This window comes from Eptatretus burgeri, chromosome 1 (genome assembly GCF_056783735.1).
Source record: "Eptatretus burgeri isolate ZD-2024b chromosome 1, Ebu_testis_v1, whole genome shotgun sequence".
NCBI classification, from domain to species: Eukaryota; Metazoa; Chordata; class Myxini; order Myxiniformes; family Myxinidae; genus Eptatretus; species Eptatretus burgeri.
In genome coordinates, this window is record NC_140961.1 from 80064553 (window position 1) to 80084476 (window position 19924).

General features: G+C 47.0%; 1 protein-coding gene and 1 long non-coding RNA gene across 2 annotated transcripts in view; both read left to right on the forward strand.

Moving 5' to 3' along the window:
- LOC147034824 (uncharacterized) overlaps window positions 1-13023 on the forward strand; it is a 41671-nt gene extending 28648 nt beyond the window's left edge. The window contains exon 3 of the long non-coding RNA XR_015060523.1: window positions 12279-13023. This is a non-coding gene — a long non-coding RNA (uncharacterized LOC147034824). The remainder of the gene's footprint in view (window positions 1-12278) is intronic.
- LOC147034822 (uncharacterized) overlaps window positions 1-19924 on the forward strand; it is a 497607-nt gene that overhangs the window by 153208 nt on the left and 324475 nt on the right. The window lies entirely within an intron of this gene.

A 19924-nucleotide genomic window follows, 5' to 3' on the forward strand; every position in this document is an offset into this window, starting at 1 on the left:
TTAGTCAAAAAGTCTTGGAATATGTATTCAAGAAGAAATATCAAGTGAAAACCCAAGGGGCCAAAACAGCTGTGAAGACGCACACAGAGTCTGTGTTAATCGACCCACAACTGCTGTTCCAGAATGTGGTTACTGCAGTGATGCACTGTGGGGATCTGAATGAAGTTTTCACATATGAACTTTGTAGTTACCCACCAGCACTGCTTGAAACGACCAACGTACTGCTTGCACCCGACAAACTACATTGGCTGATGCAATGTGGAAACAACTTCCTGATGCTTCTAGGACATCTAGCCTACCGAATGACGTACAGTATGTCCTAGATAGTGGTGCTCTCTTGCACAGAATTCAATGGAATGGTGGCGAGACATATGACGCCATTTGTAGTCGGTACGTCCAGTATGTTGCAGGCAAATATGACCATGCCATCATTGTATTTGATGGTTACGAAGGTGGGCCGTCCACCGAAGATGTCACACATGGTAAACGGACCAAATCAAATATCGGTGCCACCGTGCATTTCACCAGAGAAATGGTGTGTCCGTTGAAGAGAGACGATTTTCGAGCCAACAAGACAAATAAACAGCGATTTATAACTCTGCTCAGCGACCACTTTGAACAGCATGGTACTGAAGTCTTGCATGCAGAGGCTGATGCAGATGTGCTGATGGTGCAAACAACTATTGCATCAGCAGATAGAAAGAACACTTTCCTTATTGGGGATGACACTGACCTACTTGTGCTCCTCTGCAGTCAGGCATCAGAAACATCCTTTGACATTTATTTCAGACATAAACCAAAGTTGAATTCAAAGTAGACACCAAGATGCTGGAACATCAATCTGGTTCAAGCCGCACTTGGTAAGGATATATGTGATAACCTTCTCTTTGCTCATGCCATACTGGGATGCGATAGCACATCCAGATTGTTTGGCATTGGGAAACCGGTGGCTCTGAAGAAACTCAAGTCGAGTGAACATTTCCGGCAGCAGGCTTCAGTCTTCAAACACCCATGTGCCACACATGATGACATTGTGACAGCTGGAGAAAACGCCCTAGTTTGTTTGTATAATGGTAAACCCGGCGAAAGAATGGACGCCCTTCGACTGCAATGCTTCCACCAGAAGGTTTCATCCAGCACAACCTGTGTAAAACCTCGCAACTTGCCTCCCACATCATCAGCAGCTCAGTACCATAGCCAGCACGTTTATCATCAGATCCCACAATGGAGTGGGGTCATTATGTGTGCTGAGGATTGGGGATGGAAGACCAGAAATGGGAAGATGTTTCCTGTTCACACAAACTTGAAACCATCACCTGCGTATCTTCTGGAAGCAATCAACTGTTCCTGCAAGACTGCAAGTCTGTTCCTGCAAGTGCAGGAAGATGCGGCTGTGTAAAGTATGGGCTACAATGTTCTCCAGCATGTATGGAATGCAAAGGACTCCATTGCTCCAATGTGACTCTGCCTGATCCAGAAAGTGACACTGATGATATGTAATGCGCGTATCCAACAAAGGTTTAGTATTCTGTACACCAGTATTATTTTTAAAGTGTACCATTTTCAACTAGGGCCTATACTGATTTCAAGATGTCGACATGAATCTCGGTCACAAATCATAAAAAAACATGAATGATATAAGGCTACTGGACAGCCATTTTGGTGACCATCTTGAATTTGATGCATGAGGGCATGAAAATGCCTGAAAATAGTTTATTGATGCCTACAATAAGCGTGTTATTTATATATGCAAATATTTGCTAATATTTTACTATTTTAAAATTTGAGTTTTGGAAGACATTTTGGTGGCCATTTTGAATTTGAAGTGTGTGACCAGTTTAAAAATGTCAGAAATACGTTCATTGTGTCCAGCAACATATACCTAAGTGTTTCACATTATATTTTTAGTGCAATTATTTGCTGATATCGGGCCGATTCTAAAACCATCAGTTTTGGCAGCCATTTGGGCGGCCATTTTGAATTTGAAGTACGTGAACCGTTTAAAAATGTCTGAAATGGGTTTATTATGACCAATAACATGTACCTAAGTGTTTCACATATATATTTTTAGCACTATCACTTGCTGATAATGGGCTGATTCTAAAATTATCAGTGTTGGCGGCCATTTTGGCGGCCATCTTGAAAAATAAACATGTTCCCCGAGTTGGATTTTCGGTGACTTTTAGTATGTCATTCTATAGTATATATTTAGAGTGAAAAAACACTTGAATGGTTTCTATTGCAATTTGTGGTGGGTATATCACTAGATTCCCTGGCCTAATTGTCAATTTTAATGTCAATGAAATGGACAATTAGATGTATCCATGCAGCCTTTGGAGAGGGGGGTGGATTTTGTAAAAATCGTGCTCTTCACGTCTTTTTCTTGTCCAAAAAATTTCTTCCCCAACTAACAAGTATGTTGATCGCCTCTGTTTGTTTGTTTGTGTTTGTTACTTGGCAATTTTTTTTTGACAAGTATGTTGATCGCCACCGTGTGTGTGTGTGTGTGTGTGTGTGTGTGTGTGTGTGTGTGTGTGTGTGTGTGTGTGTGTGTGTGTGTGTGTGTGTGTGTGTGTGTTTGTCTGTCCGCTTACCTCCAGCCAAAACCGCTCATCCGATCGTCCTGGAATTTTCAGAGAATAATGTCACCGACCCTGTGACAGTTGGACAGTGAAGTGTGGTAATATTTCCTTTACCGAAAAGGTCTACATAGGCCAATAGGCCAATTCGAGCCAAATTTTCTAAAATCCTCAAATTTCATCCATTTGACTTGAAATTTGAAGAGAATTTGCATATGAGGTCAGTAAATTCAACCACCTATTGCGTTTGAAGTTATCATAGGTCAAAAGGTCAACATAAGCCATAAGGTCAACCCAAAATAGGCCAAATTATTATATTGTTTCGAAATTGTCAATTTTCATCCGATTGACTTGAAATTTGAGAACATTTGCATATCAGGTCGAGGAATTCAGGTCAGGTCAGGTATGGGAGCATGTGCCAGAACAGCGCGTCACTGCATCCACTTTCCACCGGTACTCCAGGGGCCTCCATCTGGCCATCCCCCAGGCAGATTCCAGGCCCATCCCCATCTCCTTGAGATGCCGGTCTACCTGCTGCAACCACGAGACACGTGGTCGGCCCATTGGCCTCCTTCACTCATGAGACTCCCTCACTGAGAGAATCTCGTGAGCAGGATCAGCATCAGGAAAACGAGCCACATGTCCATACAGCCACAACTGACGCTCACGGACTATGCAGGTAACAAATCGCATCCGAGTCTCTCTCAGCAACCGCTCGTTGGACACAAAATCCGACCAGCGATAGCCAAGGATTCTCGGAAGAGACCTGGTACCAAAGGAATTAAGTCTCCATCTCAGATCCTTGGTCAGAGTCCAAGTCTCGCATCCAGAGAGCAAGACTGGAAGCACCAAGAACCTGAAGACTCGGACTTTCCTCCTCCAACACAGATACCGGCAGCGCCACACCCCATGATCCAGTGAATCCATGACTCTCCAGGCCCGACCCAGACGTCTATCGACCTCTGACTCACAGCCAGCAGAGAGATGAATATCACTGCCAAGGAAAGTGAATCTCTCCACGACCACAACATCCTCACCACAAACAGACACAGACAGGACAGCAGCATCCAAGATGTCATTGAAAGCCTGTATCTTTGTTTGGACCCAAGAAACCCATAATCTCAGCGGCTCCAACCCCTCATTCAGCACCTCGATGGCCCCCAAAAGGATATCTAAAGTATCTGCAAAGATGACTGCATGATCTGCGAAATCAAGGTCCGAGATCTTGACATTCCCAAACGATGCACCGCAGCTTTATCTCTCCGACCTCCTCCCTAGAATCCAGTCCATACAAGTGCTGAAAAGTGTGGGGGCCAGTACACACCCCTGATGAACTCCAGTAACAACTGGAAATAAGTCAGAGATGTTACCACCACATGTCACAGCACTGTCAGTACCAGAGTAGAGTTCAGACATCAGATCAATCAGTTTTGCTGGCACCCCACGAAGACTAAGAATCCTCCAGAGGACATCCTGATTCACTGAATCGAATGCTTTACAGAGATCAACATAGGCTGCAAGCAGCCCCTGCCAAAACTCTCGTCTGCGTTTGGTGAGGACCCGAAGAGCAAGGATACGGTCAATTGTTGACCTCTTTGGTGTAAAACCTGACTGCTCTGGACGCTGGTGCTCAAGCAGATGGTGGTGAACCCTGTCAAGAATTATCCGAGCAAAGACATTGCCCGGCACTGAGAGCAGCGTCACCCCTCGGTAGTTGTTGCAGTCTTGGCGATCACCCTTCCCTTTCCAGATAGGGACAACAAGGCTCCTCTTCCAATCTGTTGGGATGATGCCTGTGTTCCAGGCAGAGCACAAAACTGCATGCAACGACACAAGTACAGCATTTCCACCAGCCTGGAGAAGTTCAGCATGGATGCACAGATCCCTGGAGCTTAACCCAATTTCAACCGGTTCAACGCAGCCCGTGTTTCCACAAGGGAAGGTGGACCACAGTTGATTGGAGGGTCAGCAACATAGTACAGTCAAAATGTCGGGTGACCTCCCACAAATTGCAACAAAAGCAAACTCAACAGATTTTGATTCCTGGATATGTCCTCAGTGACAGAAAAATGTCCTAAGGGATCTTCCGGGGGGAAAGTCCTGAAATCGTGGAAATCCAATATGGCCACCACCCGGCTTCGGGGAAAATGAGAAAATTGTAAAGATTGATATTTTAATATGTAAATATATGTTTTTCTGCATTCTGATTGTTTCTAGTTATGCTCAGTATATTGATATAGAAGAATAATTATAAAAAAGTGAAATGTATTGAGGGTAAAATAAAAAATTATAGCTTTTTTGTCCAAAAATGTCAATTTTTTGTCGCGAAAAAAAATAATATTTACCTGATACTGATTTTGGCTCCTGGACCAAAAAAAATAAGAAATGTTGAAGACTCAAGATGAAATCAAGTCTATGGCAATACAATATAATTAGGTAAATCATTGAAACATGACAAAATTCCCAATTACACTCGGGACAATCACATCTGCCTGACGAAGTTTTCGAAATGAAAATGAAAATTCGCATTAAACTCAGAAACTACATCCATTATAAACTTACTATATATGTTGAGAAAAATTAAGCATATTAAAGTTAGAACTCGACAATGTCGTCATCATCCTCATCATTGTCACATGGAGTGTTTGTGCAGCCAGAGCCCCTGCAGTTTCCACAAGCTGGAGTGCACTGAATGTTGTGCTTCTTGCATGTGCATCTCATGGTGCTACATTCAGCCTGGCAGTTGAACCTAATGACACGTTACATCTTTACAGGAGCTGGAGCTATTGATGTCTGAAGTGGCACAAAATGTCACACTTCTGCCAACCCCAGTCTGTGGAAGAAGTATGCAAGTCTGACGTCTTGAATCGAATCAAAACCATCTTAAGAAGCATGCCAAGTCTGCAAAGATATCTTCTAGAACTTCAGCACTCTGGGTTCAGTATATGGAGATGCTAGACATTGTACGCAAATACATCTGGGCAGAGCGCACTGGGAACTGGGCATTACATCTGCAGGCCATCCAGGAAATGCTGCCTTACCTGGCAGCCTCGGGCCACAACCTGTATGCCAAATCTGCGAGGGTGTATCTGCAGCAGATGTCCAACCTCAAAACAACATCCCAATGTCCAACAACGTTTTGATGAGGGGTTCCATGTGGTTCGACGAAGTGATCGCCTGTGGGCAGGTCTTTCATCTGACCTGATCATCGATCAAGTTCTGATGAGAAGTTTGAAGACCAGCGGGGGGCTCACACGAGGGCGAGGAATGACAGAGCAACAACGGCTGTTATGGCTACTATCAATGCCGACCTGTGCAGAAATAAACCAGGCAATGCAGGAGCTCACAGGTGTGAACTACAACACTGGAGAGCAGAAGAAGGACATGACCAAGGCAAGACAATCTCGTGACTGGAAGGACACACTATCAGCTCTTCAGTATTTACAGGAACGGAATCCGTTCATTAGTGATCCACGTCTGAGGAACATTGCCACTGGAGTTCATGCACACCCCACCATCAACGTCGATACAGCACATGCTGTAGGAGCCAAAATATTGAAATCTATGGATGGGAAAACACCTGCCGAGTACACATTTAAGAGGAAAGACCAAGTTGTCACCCCCGGCATGAAGTCATCTGTCAAGATTGATGGAGAGCAAGTCCAGGTTGACCCACAACTCCTCTTCCAGAGACTGATCACTGTTGCACAGACAGCAGAAGAACTGGAGTCGGCCTTCAAATATGAACTGTGCAGCTATCCACCAGCCCTCCTTGATTCCTCTCTTCAGCTCCGAGAAGCACACAAGCCAGTCTTTGCTGATGCCATCTGGGATCTTCTTGGAACCGATGTCCCAGCCGATATTCCCAATGATGGGAAACAGTATGTTTTGGATGGCACTTTTTCAACGCATTCCATGGTCTCGTGGATCTACATGCAGAGACATATGCCACCAGTTCACTGATTATGTAACAAAGAAGTACGGAGATGCCATAGTCATGTTTGATGGTTATGAGAGTACCAATACGAAGGACATGACACACCAGATACGGTCTAAAGGGAATGCTGGCACAACTGTGACATTTACAGCTGACATGCGTCTCACAATGAAGAAGGAACAGTTTCTTGCCAATAGGCAGAATAAACAGCGATTCATTTTTATGTTGAGTGAAGAGCTTCAGAAGAACTGTGAGACACACCATGCCTCGCGGGATGCTGATCTCCTGATTGTACTGAAGGCCGTGCAGTCTGCTACTGTCACCAACACTGTGTTAGTTGGTGATGACACAGACCTCCTCGTCCTCCTATGCTACCATGCAAGCTCAGAATCCCATGAGCTCTTCTTTTGTCCCGAGCCAAAGAAGAACACGAAGAAGCCTCGCACCTGGAACATCAAGGCTACAAAGAAAATGATTGGTACAGACATATGCAAGCACATACTGTTTCTACATGCAGTTCGTGGGTGCGACACGACATCTCGTCTTCATGGGATTGGAAAGGGAGCTTCCCTCAAAAAGTTCAAAGCAAACAACACATTCCGTGAGCAGGCCAAGGTTTTTTTTATACATACCCAGCTTCCGTATGTGATGTGGCAGATGCAGAAGAAAAAACATTGGTGAAAATCTACAACGGAAAGTGAACTGACACCCTGGACACCCTCCGGTATCAGCGGTAATGGGACAAGGTGGCTTGGAGCTCCTCTCACGTGCAACGACAGACGTTACCACCAACATCAGAAGCAGCAAAGTATCACAGCCTGCGCGTGTATCTGCAAGTCCAATAATGGAAGGGATGTGCAGATGAACTTCTTCCAACAGACTGGGGTTGGCAGAAGTGTGACGAGGGTTTTGTGCCACTTCAGACATCAATAGCTCCAGCTCCTGAAAAGATGTTCCGTGTCATTAGGTGCAACTGCCAGGCTGAATGTAGCACCATGAGATGCACATGCAAGAAGCACAACATTGAGTGCACTCCAGCTTGTGGAAACTGCAGGGGCTCTGGCTGCACAAACACTTCATGTGACAATGATGAGGATGATGACGACATTGTCGAGTTCTCACTTTAATATGCTTGATTTTTCTCAACACGTACAGTACGTTTATAATGGTTGTAGTTTCTGAGTTTAATGCGACTTTTCATTTTCATTTCGAAACCTTCGTCAGGCAGTTCTGATTGCCCCGAGTGGAATTGTGAATTTTGTCATGTTTCAATGATTTACATAATTATATTGTATTGCCATAGACTTGATTTCATCTTGTGTCTTCAACGCTTCTTTTTTTGTCCATGAGCCAAAATCAGTATCAGGTAAATATTTTTTTTGTCGGGACAAAAATTTGATGTTTTTGGACAAAAAGCTATAATTTTTATTTTACCCTCAATACATTTCACTGTTTTAGAATTATTCTTGTATATCAATATACTGACCATAACTAGAAACAATTAGAATGCAGAAAAACATATATTTACACATTAAAATATCAATCTTTACAATTTTCTCATTTTCCCCGAAGCCGGTGGCGGCCATATTGGATTTCCATGATTTCAGGACTTTCCCCCCAGAGGATCCCTTGGGACTTTTTTTTCTATCACTGAAGACATATCCAGGAATCAAAATCTGTTGAGTTTGCTTTTGTTGCAATTTGTGGAAGGTTGACCAAATATTTCTGCGAAAATGCCTGGACTAACAGGGATTGTAACACCCCTGACGTCCAACTCGACAGCTGGTGGATCAGCCTGGTACAACCGCTCAAAGAAACCAGCCCATCGGGCCTTCACTTCAGATTCCTCTGTCAAGAGCCTACCACTCTCGGCTCGAACTGCAGTGCTCCGAGGGATGGGCTTGGATGAACGCAATGCACGAATTCCCCTGGAAGCGGGATGAGAATCACCTGTCCACAGGTGATGCTCTCCCCCTTCACAGATTCCTTGCACATAGGCCTCCTTGTCCACCCTTAGTGCACATACAGTTTTACGCCTCAGCTCCCTGAACAGCTCAGCTCTGCCATTCAGCCTGGCCCTGCGACTCTGGTCAATGGTATCCAGTGTCCCTTGAGACACAAAATTCTTCTTTGCCCTGCGGTGAGTTCCAAAACATCCACCGGCAACATCAAGGACGGTGTTCTTGAAAGCACTCCACGACTCTTCAGGACCCCCCAAAGCACCCAGACCCCCCAAATGTCCATTCAGCCTGTTCGCAAACTCGTCAGCTACCCTCACATCCTTCAGCTTGCCAACATCCAGCCGAGGCTGGGATGGTACTATTCTCCTTAATTTAAGGTGCAGCTTTAGATTTGCTACAACAAGCCAGTGGTCAGTATTGAGGAATTGAGCACTCTGGTAGGCCCTGCCGTTCTGGATCATCCTCCAGTGACCATCAACGAGGACATAATCAGTCTCCTTTGCCACACCACCAGCGTTGGAATACCAAGTCCAGCGATGAGCTTGTGGGAGCTGAAACCATGAACCAGCCACCCTAAGTCCATGACTTCTTGCAAAGTCAAGGAACTTATTGCTATTGTGGTTCATAGTTCCTGACCCATGGGGACCAACACACATCTCATAACCATCCCTATAAGTTCCAGTCGATGCATTGAAATCCCCCAAGACTAGAAGTGTATCTCATCTGGGGCACTGATCAACCACAGACTCGAGAGTGGTGTAGAATGCATCCTTCACGGTGAGATCACTCGCCTTAGTCGGAGCTGAGACAGAGACCAGGGAAATGACACCGAAGGAGTGATGAATCCTTTGTCTCATACGCTCGTTGACTGGTGTTACCTCAATCATCATTGGGGTCAGCTTATTGGACACAGCTGCAGCAACTCCTTGAGTCTGGTAACCATCAGAGTGACCAGACCAATCGTAGGTGTAACCACCCACCATTATCTCGCCGCAATCCCGTCTGAACCTCAGAGAGTGCTGCAATACCGATGTCCAAACGCCTGAGCTCAGGTGATAACAGACAGGTGATCATCCTCTCAGGGATAGGGCATTCCAGGCACTCATCCGAAGGGACCGCCTCAGGTTAACCCAAGGAGTCCGCCGTCTTGTGGACGACACCTCAGCACCACTCCGACACACTCTCCCACAATCTGACCCAGGAATGTTTCCCCGTTGTCTCCCTCCTATCATCAAAGATTGGGGGTCCCGAAGGCTTTGCCCCCAATCCCGTCATCCGGTGAGCTCCCCTGCGAAGGGAAGCTGTACAGGAGGTACTCCCACAGAGTGGGTTTTCAGATTTTTTTTTTGCGTTTTTGTGTTTTCCGGAATGAAGGGTTTTATGGTGGCCGGACTGCATTCCTGCCACCAACCTCCTAATAAAAAGTAACCCAACTGCAGGAGGACGTCCGCAGACACAGTTGGGCACTAGATATGGATGGCCGTTGGCTCACAAGGAGCTCCTCCACCCTTTGGTAGGTTTTGTTTTTCATCCTGCTTGGTGTACATATCCAAACACCCTCCTCACCAAAAAACCTGGTGGGGGAGACAGTTTTGTTGCCACCAACCCGACCATGGAACAGGTTAGTACAGGTTTACATGGTACCTGTAGCAGGTCACAGATCTAACCTGACCTGACCTGATGAATTCATACCCTTATTAATTTTGATATCAACATAGACCAACAGGCAAAATTTGGCCAAATTTTCTGAAATCCTAAATTTTAATCCAATTGACTTGAAATTTATTTGAAGAGCATTTGCGTATGAGGTCGATGAAATCAACCACCTATTAATTTAGGGGTCAACATAGACCAAAAGGTCAACGTAGGTCAAATATCTAAAATCCTCCATTTTAATCCAATTAACTTGAAATTTGAAGAGAATTTGCATATAAGGTCACTGAATTCAACCACCGACGAATTTTGAGGTAAACATAGGCCAAAAGGTCTATATTGGCCAATTTGGGCCAAATTTTCTAAAATCCTCAATTTTCATCCAATTGACTTTAATATTTAAGAGCATTTTCCTGTCATGTCACTGAATTCAATTACCAATTTATTTCAAGGTCAAAATGTCAACACAGGCCGAATTTCTAAAATTGATATATGGGGCCAAATACTAAAAATATCACTATATCTCAAAAAGTTGTGGACGAGTTATGACAAAACAAGGTGGGGGAGTTGGATAGGTGCTGAAAACAACCGGATTGGATTTTGGTTCAGATCCAGCCCATCAGTGGGATACAAAACAGGAACTGTTCCACCTGGCAAAGGTATGCACTCCACCAAGTGCCATTCTACTTTGTGCTGTTTTGCCAAGTTGTCACTGTGTGTGTGTGTGTGTGTGTGTGTGTGTGTGTGTGTGTGTGTGTGTGTGTGTGTGTGTGTGTGTGTGTGTGTGTGTGTGTGTGTGTGTTTGTCCGCTCACCTCCAGCCCGAACTGCTCAACCGATTGTTCTGAAATTTTCAGAGATTAATGTCACCGACCCTGCGACGGTCCCGTATTGAAGTTTTTTTTTTAAATTCAGTCGACCGAAAATGTCTACATAGGCCAATAGGCCAATTTGAGCCAAATTTTCCAAAATCCTCAATTTTCTTCCGATTGACTTGAAATTTGAAAAGCATGTGCATATAAGATCATTGAATTGAACTGGCTCGTACTTTTGACGTAGGTTGAGGTCAAAAGGTCAACATATGCCATAAGGTCAACCCAAAATTGGCCAAATTTTTTAATTGCTTCTGAAATTGTCAATTTTATCCAAATGAATTGAAATTTGAAGAACATTTGCAAAACAGTTCCCTGAATTCAACCACCTTTTAATTTTGAGATCAACATTGGCCAAATTGGGCCAAATTTTCTGAAATCCTCAATTTTCATCTGATTGACTTGAAATTTGAAGACCATATGCATGTCAGCTCAACAAATTCAACCATCTATTGATTTTGAGGTAAACATAGACCAAAATATAAAAATAGGCCAAAAGGCCAATTTAGCAAAATTTGAAGAGCGTTTTCATGTCAGGTCGCTGAATTCAATTACCAATTAAGTTTAAGGTTAAAAGGTCAACACAGGCCTAATTTCTAAAATTGATAGATTGTGCTAAAACTAAATCTATCACTATATCTCAAAAAGTTGTGGATGAGTTATGGCAAAACAAGATGGATGAGTTGAATAGGTGACAAGAACAAGTGGATTGAATTTTGGTTCGGATCCAGCCCATCAGTGGGATACAAAACGTGAACTGTTACACCTGGCAGATGTATGCACTCGATCGAGTGCCATTGTACTTGGAGCTGTTTTGCCAAGTTGTCATTTGTTTGTTTGTCTGCACTTCGTTGTCCGTTGAAATTGTTTCTCTTCGCCAGGTTCCTCCTCATGACTTCATCTTTATTTTTTGCTTGTTTGGGTTCCTTCTGTTGACTCCAATGCAGGACTGCACCGATTTGGTGTTCCATTTGATTTGAATTGAATTTATTTAAATCCCATTCTGAATTAAATTGAATAATAATGAAAAACGTCATGGGTCAGGGTCAGATGTTCAATAATATCAGGGTTGCATCAAAGCAGGACGTCTTGTTACTCAGTCATTATAAAGTGGCTGTTCTAATTTTGTCTCTTATTAATTACGTAACACACCAGTGCACAAACGCCACACAAAATACACCACACAAAACGACACAAACATCACACAACACACTACACAAAAGAAGTCCTGGCGAGTGTCTGCAATCTCTAATTGCTCTTTTTCTTCTTCTTGTTAGGTATGAAGCACATCGTTTGCTAGGGTGCGGCTGTGGTCCTGGCAGGCATCTACAATTTTTTCAGGTTGCCAGCGATATCTCACCTACTCTTCGCGAAGGACACCATGGGATAATTAACGTCCACCAAATAATGCCAACAGACCTGACACCCAAGTTAACCTCCATCTGATGGACGGCACACACATTGATGAATAACCCTGCCAGTGAAACACTGGGATGAGAGTTTATAGATGACTGAGAAGTTCAGGCAAGACGGCTTAGAGGTGTGTGTTCACACCTCCAGGCTACCCTGTCAGGCTCAAAAGTTGATTGATCCGAAATGCAACAGCGAGAGCTAAATACAGAGCGAGCACATTTACCTCTGTGTGAACTGTTTTTCTTGGATTTGATTCCCGACTTGATTATAAATTGTTGGATTGATGGCTTTGCAAACATCACGATATGCGCTGTCCTTAGGTTGAGGTTGAGCGACAAGCATCAGCAGGTGGATGTTAAAATTCCCATGGCATGTTACAATGAATAGCAGACAAGTTACTGATGGGATCCTGAGCAAATTCCAAATACCTTTCTAAACCACAAGTAGCAATTGTTCTTGTCTTCTCAGATATCCATCATCGACACATTAGAATTTCACTGCTTGCTACCTCAGAGTGTGGTTGTCCTGTGAGCAACAGTTTCAACACTATAAATAAATTTGCACTCACAAGGGTGTTCAAACATCTTGCGTGAACTTGAGATCCGTCAAGCCTCTGACTCATTCCATCCATCATCATCATGACTCATTGAGAAACCAGTAAATATATTATATGGAGGAGAAAAATAAGTGCAGTATATTAGATTTAGATTGTGACATGGTACTGTGACCAGCTTAATTCAGGGGAAGCACTTGGAACATGGACAGAGGCTGAGACCAGGTTTGCAATTCTTTACTATAAGGGAGCCGCTTGACTGTGCATGTCACCATTTTTCTCAAAGATGGCTAAATGGATCTTCGTCAAACTTTCAAAGTTCGTCAATGAATGCCAGGGAGTGTTTTAGCCAAAAAAAGTTTCGAAAATTTTGAAAATGAAAGTTTGTTTGTTTTGGATATATTTTTTAAAATCGCACGATAATGCCAAAGCCTTTTTGATTAATGACAGTTATATTCAAGTCCAAATACGTATAAATAAATATAAAACAATCATCAGACATTTAAATACAAATTAACCTCTTCCAGAAGCAAAGTTGATGTTGTGTCTTGTAGTTTTTCCTGAACGGGCACCATATTTATATACTCGGAGCAAAATTAACCCAGAAACATCAATGGCACATTCACGTGCATCCATTCGATGAATAACATGGAATTGAACTTCTAAGGTAAGACCTTTAAAATGCCTCTTAGCCAATAATCAACAGGGTGTTCACAAAGTCACATTCATCCCTCTGCACCAATAATCCCTCTGGAGAACATGACAAATGAATCCTTACTCTAATTCATGGACCAGTGTTTGTGTTGTGTTACTACTCCTACAGCTCTGAGCTGATTATATCTGGACTTACTCATAGGACCAGCATGACCCCAATTAATGCATAGGGGTGTTCTTATCTTTGCTGGTAGTCTTGGGGGGAGATGAGGGGGGACACAAATTCTCGACATAAATGTGTATCATGTTATGCCACCTCCAGGTGGGGGAGGATATTACAAGTCTCCATCATTTACAGCACAGTATTCTGTCCCCAGGTTTTCTAGTGTGGTGAGGTGTTTTGAATTATATGCAGAAGGTATGTTTTTCCATCATGCATGTTACCTGGGTTATTTTTTTGCCTTTTCACGGCTTTTAGTTGCTTATAAACCACCCAAATAAAGGTATGTCAGAAGAACGTGTTGCATAATTGGACCAAGATCAGCCGCAGGGTGGGTACTCTGCTCGTATAATGAACACACAAGAGGTACTGTATAAATGTAAACTATCAACACACGAAAGTTTAACTGTCAAAAAAACTAAAGCATAAGCATGAATATATATATATGTATATATATATATATATATATATATATATATATATATATATATATATATATATATATATATATATATATATATATTGTTGTGGTTACCAAATTCGCAAACCACCATTCAGGTCCCTTAGGTGAGGTATCTCGGTAAGTACATGTGTAGTTAGGTCCAAACCCGTTGTCTAGTGGGAATACATGTCATTTATGCGAGCTGCGACTCTTCAGGATAGCCGTTTTTCTTTTACTATCTTTATTTTGGACCAACCGCCATGATTACCACCACAACCACAACATCAACCACCAACCACAACGCCGCTTCACCACAACTGCCACGACCTTCACGTCACACCTCACAACCGTAGCATCGCCACCGTTCTTGCCCCGCTGTGGGTACCGGTGTTGGACTCGGGCAGGGCGCGCGTCGAACAGCGTGTACAAAATCACGGATTTTGTGCTTCAAAAACGGATCAAAAACGACACACGCCCACTTTTTGCCGTCCAATCGGTGAGCGAGGGGCGATTTGGCCCCGCCTCCAGGACGATCGATATATGCAAATTTGTGGATCAAAAAGCCTTCACGCCCACTTTTTCTCGGGCCAATGGGGAGCGAGGTGAAAGGTCAAAGGGAGGGGGTCAAAGGCGAAGCTACGGGGGGATAAAAGGACCGTGTTCGTCAGTCAGAGTGTGTGGAAGTCTGGAGCCCGAAGCCTGCAGTAGCTGGAGAAGCTGAGGAGAGTCCAACAGGAGAGTCCAACAGGAGAGTCCAAAGAAGAGTCCAAAGAAGAGTCCAACAGGAGAGTCCAAAGAAGAGTCCAACGGGAGAGTCCAAAGAAGAGTCCAACGGGAGAGTCCAAAGAAGAGTCCAGTCGGAGAGTCCAGAGGCGGAGAGGCGGCAGCGGCGAAGGCAGACGAGGGGGTGCTCGCGTCGGTGCCGGGAGCTGCACGCCCGAGGGAGGCCGGCAGCGCGACCTGGCCGAGGTGGAGACGCACACCAGGGATAATAAAGAGCCTCTATACCCCGAGCATCAGCAACCCCCTCCTGTTTCCCCCCGCGCTGAGATAGTGCGACCAAGGGGGCCCCTTTCCCACCCCCTGCCAGACACTGTCCGCGAGGTCCGCGGAGTTGGGGCGCCATCGCCGCTCCGCGTCTCATCACCAGATGGGTAGGCGCGACCCGGTCTCGGCCTCAGGCCCGCCTCATCCTTGAGGGTATTTCTTTTCCTTGGTTTTGGGTATGTGTTGTCGGCGCCGTCTGTGAGGTAGAATTGTACAAGTGTTGCCGTGTGCTCGGTAGTCGGTATTAGCTCTGCATTGTTTTCGCTTTTATATTTGCTTTTTGTGTAAATTGCATTGTGTCTTTTCTGTGTGCGTTTGGTAGAATTAAATATGTACATCCCGTGTGCCACGAATAAATGTGCTTTATTATTGAACTGTTCTCGCCCTTCGCTTCGTCTTTTTCTCCCATTGAATCCTCATCTTGCTTCACGTAAAGGGTTGGTAGTGGGCTGAATACGCCCGATACTAATCGAACCGTCGAGGTCGACGATAACACCGCTCGGTTATTCTGATAGTACGGAACGGGTCGGCAAGTGGCCCGTGTCCGAAGTTCGACCTGCGGCGAGGTGCGATCGCCCGGTCTACCCTCCGCGTGGGTACCAGGTAGGTCGAATTTGGCGAGCAACCCTATCCCACGCGGGGGCTGATTGGCTCGATCGCGGTGAGACCGAAGGTCCACCCGTGACTGGTTCCCGGCGTTAGTCCGAGAGGGTCACGACTGGATTGTCCGTCCGGTGGGCGACGTGCCGCGATTCGAGTTACGTGGCCGCCAGCACGCCGGCGGGCGCGAATCCGCAACACTGGTGTCAGGAGTGGGATACAAATTCATCGGCCCTCCTCCCGCGGCACTGGTATTGGAGAACAGGAAAACGGGCTCTCCTGTCTCCAATTAAATTCACGGAATCGGTCCAGGGTGAGAGAAGCGACCCCGATTCCCTCCAAATTACGAGCGAGTTAAATTAACCCTTCACGAGAAGCAAGATGGCGTCTCAAGGCGAGCGGGAGCCGGGGGTATTAGAAATGTATATGTGTAGTAATGTAGAATCCATGGTCCAGGATGGAATCCCCGTGCAGGAAATGTTGATTGTGCAGGAACACGGACTCGCCCAACTGAACCCAGGGCCCGAGGTGGGTGCGGCAGCGGCCGCGGTGTATGACACCTCCCCCCCCTCTCCACCAAAACCCTTCCCCAACCCTTGCCGAAACGGCTCAGCTGAGTGCATCCAACATGGCCCAGCTATGCGCCATGCTGGCGGCAATGAACACCAAGATGAATGCGAAAATGATGAAAAAATGGATGCAAATACAAACGAAATGAAAGGCATGAACAAACAAATGATCGAAAAGATGGATGCGAATACACAGCAAATGAAGGAGGAAATGAAAAAGTTCCGGGGAGAGATGCAGAACATGGGCCGATGCCTGCAGGCGGGCATGAAGGCCGTGACAAAGGAAATAATAGTTGAGACAAGGGAGGTAAAGGGTGAAGAGTTGGCAGAGACACGGGAGATAGAAAAAATAGAGGAAAGACTACACGAGGAAGACGGGGTAAGTGACGCGCACACACACACGGAGGTAGTGGAGGACAATGGGGGTGAGCTGGCGGACTGGGTAGAGACCCAGTGCGAGCACCTGGGTGGCCTCCTCCAGGAACGAGGGGAGGGAGTATGCCCCCTTGAGGCGAGTCACGACCAGGTGAGTTCGGTCGTGCTTTGCGAGGTTGAGGAGACGAGTGCTGCGAACGGGTGCACGGAGAGCTTGGGGGGTATAGAGGCCCCGGAAACCCTTGTGGGGACACAAATCCCCAGTGTAGTTGTCCCTGTGTGTGTGGTGGAAGGTGTGAGTGCGTCCCCGTGTGTGGAAGCGACCCCGTGTGTGATTGGTGTGGTGGCGATGGTGCTGGAGTGCGTGCTTCCAAGCACGCCGTGTTTGGATGAGGCACCGTGTGTGGATGAGGAACCGTGTGTGGAAGAGGCCGTGTGTGTGAGTGAAACGGCCAGTATGAGTGAGGCACGGTGTGTGGATGAGGCACCGCGGTTAAGTGCCCCCGCGTGTATGAGTGAGGCACGGTGTGTGGATGAGGCACCGCGGTTGAGTGCCCCCGCGTGTATGAGTGAGGGACGTTGTGTGGAAGAGACCGCGTGTGTGAGTGTCGCCGTGTGTATGAGTGAGGTACCGCGGGTGAGTGCCCCCGCGTGTATGAGTGAGGCACGGTGTGTGGATGAGGCACAGCGGTTGAGTGCCCTCGCGTGTGTGGGTGAGGCACCGCGGGTGAGTGCCCCCGCGCGAGTGAATGGAGCACCACGTGTGAGTAGTATGGTTTGTGTGAGTAGTGAGGCACGCGTGAGTGAACGGCCGTGTGCAAGGTCGCTGTGTGCCAGGGAGACCGTGTGTGTGAGAGAGCGGTATGAGAGGAAGATGTCGGTTGGCATGCGGGAGCACGCAGCCGCGTCTCCCCGTGTGAATGTGATGGAGTGGACTGTGTGCGTCGTAACACGCAGGTGTGCGTGGGTCGAATGGCGACGACGGCGACAGAGGAGAGAAAGCCGGGTAGCGGCTGTAGTTGTTTCGGGGACCGTGCCGGGTTCACCCAGCAGTGAGCACGCGGTTCGTGCTGTGCAACGCACGAGACCACCACGTGCTCGCTTGCGAGAGTGAAGTCCCGGTCCGGAAACGCACGCGGTGGATTTGCCGATCCCGCGGACGGACAAAGTTTAGGCAGGTAAATGGATTTGGACCGGACGGGTTCTCCACGCGATCGTGTGTGTTAAGCTCCAACGGGCAAAGCACATGTGTTCGCGTGGGGAACCCCTCGAGACGTGGGGCTTGTTTTTTTTTATGCGCACGGTGACGTCATGGCTGCACGTGGGGTTGGAATCCGGCAGGAGGGGTATCTCTGCCGGATGGTCCCGTCCAAGGGGGGACGAGGAACACGTGCAGCTGCATGACGTCACGGGCAGGTGCAAAGTGCGCGAGCTCTGAGTTGCCGCGCAGGTGCTGCGCATGAAAAAAAAAAGAAAAAAAAGCAAGCCTCACTTTCGGGTGCAAAGGATTCCTGGGCAAGGGGTGGAAGACCCCCTTACCTGGGCACAGGATGGAAACTAGTTAGGGGGAAGGGTTAGCTTAGTTAGACCGACTTCATGGGGCAGGGGTAAGTCCTCATGGAGTCCGTGGAATGGATTAGTTAGAGGGATTGTAGCCAGATTTAGGTGGGGAAATAAAATGATTTATTTGGGGACATGGACAGACTTGTGAATGTGTAGAGGGGACGTAGCTTAGCTACGTAGTGTTAAAAGGAACGTGCTGTAGTTTAAGGGACGACGTGGGAGCACGAGTTAGTTAGGGGGTGCAGTTAGAAGGATGGCAGAGTTCAGTGGTGTGTGTGTTGAAGAGTTGGTGAGTTGTGAGGTGAGTACATGATGAGTGAGTGAGGCCAGCGGGTCTGTGTGAGTGGAGTGAATGGGGAATGCATGGTGCGATGAGTGATTGGGGGGAGGAGTGACTCCCGCCCAAGGGACCCCGGGGTCAGAGTAAAGTGAGTTAGCTGGGTTAGTCAAATTGAAAAATGGAGGTCGTTTTGTTGTTGGTGGGAGTGTAGGCTCGAGACCCATTTTGAGGGGTGCAGGAGCCCTGTTGACGGGCTTGGGAGCGTGGCTGCGAAAGGTGAGTATCGCTGAGTGGGTACCCCGGGCACCAGGCTAGTCGGCCGCGGTAGGCCATGGGCCCATGGGGGGCCGGGATAGAGTAGTGGGCACGGGTGCGCCTGCTTGGTGCGGGGGCCCGGGGCGCCATTAGCCGCGTGGGCAGTGTTGTGGGCACGGGTGACCCTCGGAAAGGGGCCCGGGAGGCCGGCCTGCCACGTGTGCGTTTCAGGGGAGGTGCCATGGGGGCACTCCCCGGTGTTAGGGAGCTGGTAGGCTCGGAGGCAGTGTAGTGCCCGGGGTGCCATAGCGGGAGAATCGGCAGAGGGTCGTGCCTGCCAAAGGGAGCCCCGTCTCCCAGCCAGGAGACCGTGTGAGGGCACGGAGAGAAAATTGGGGGTCGAGGCTCGAAATTGTGAGGACACCAACACAGGCGACGGGAATCTGGGTTGTTAGAACCAATAGTTTAAGCGAGAGGCGCTTGTTGAAAGCCCCGGGGTAGTTTAACAGTTAAATGGATAGGGTAGATTAGGAAGTGTACCCTCCGCACCATCCATCCTCGCTGTCGTTGTGGGCCGCTGGACCCACTTTGGTTAAAGATCGCCGAACTCTGGGGAGGCCATTCTGAGGCTTCGTTGGGCCTCGGCACAAGATGTTAGCTCTCCCTTGTTCCCTCTCTGGGAAGGAACGTAGGGGTTGGGAGTAGGCTAGGTGACAGGATAGGTTAGCCGAACAAGGACGATAAAGGGGGTTAGGGACGATTTATAGTGGGGAAGTAAAAATAAAAACAATAAAAAAATAAGTTGGGGCTAAATTGGGGTTTGACAAATTAAGGGAGTGGGTATGTACAGTGACAGGCAAAGGCGATAGGTTGGGAGGGAGACAGGTAGGTAGGTCCGAGCCCGCCCTCCAAGTGGCCAGCACTACCGCACTCCCTCCACCAACCTCCACTG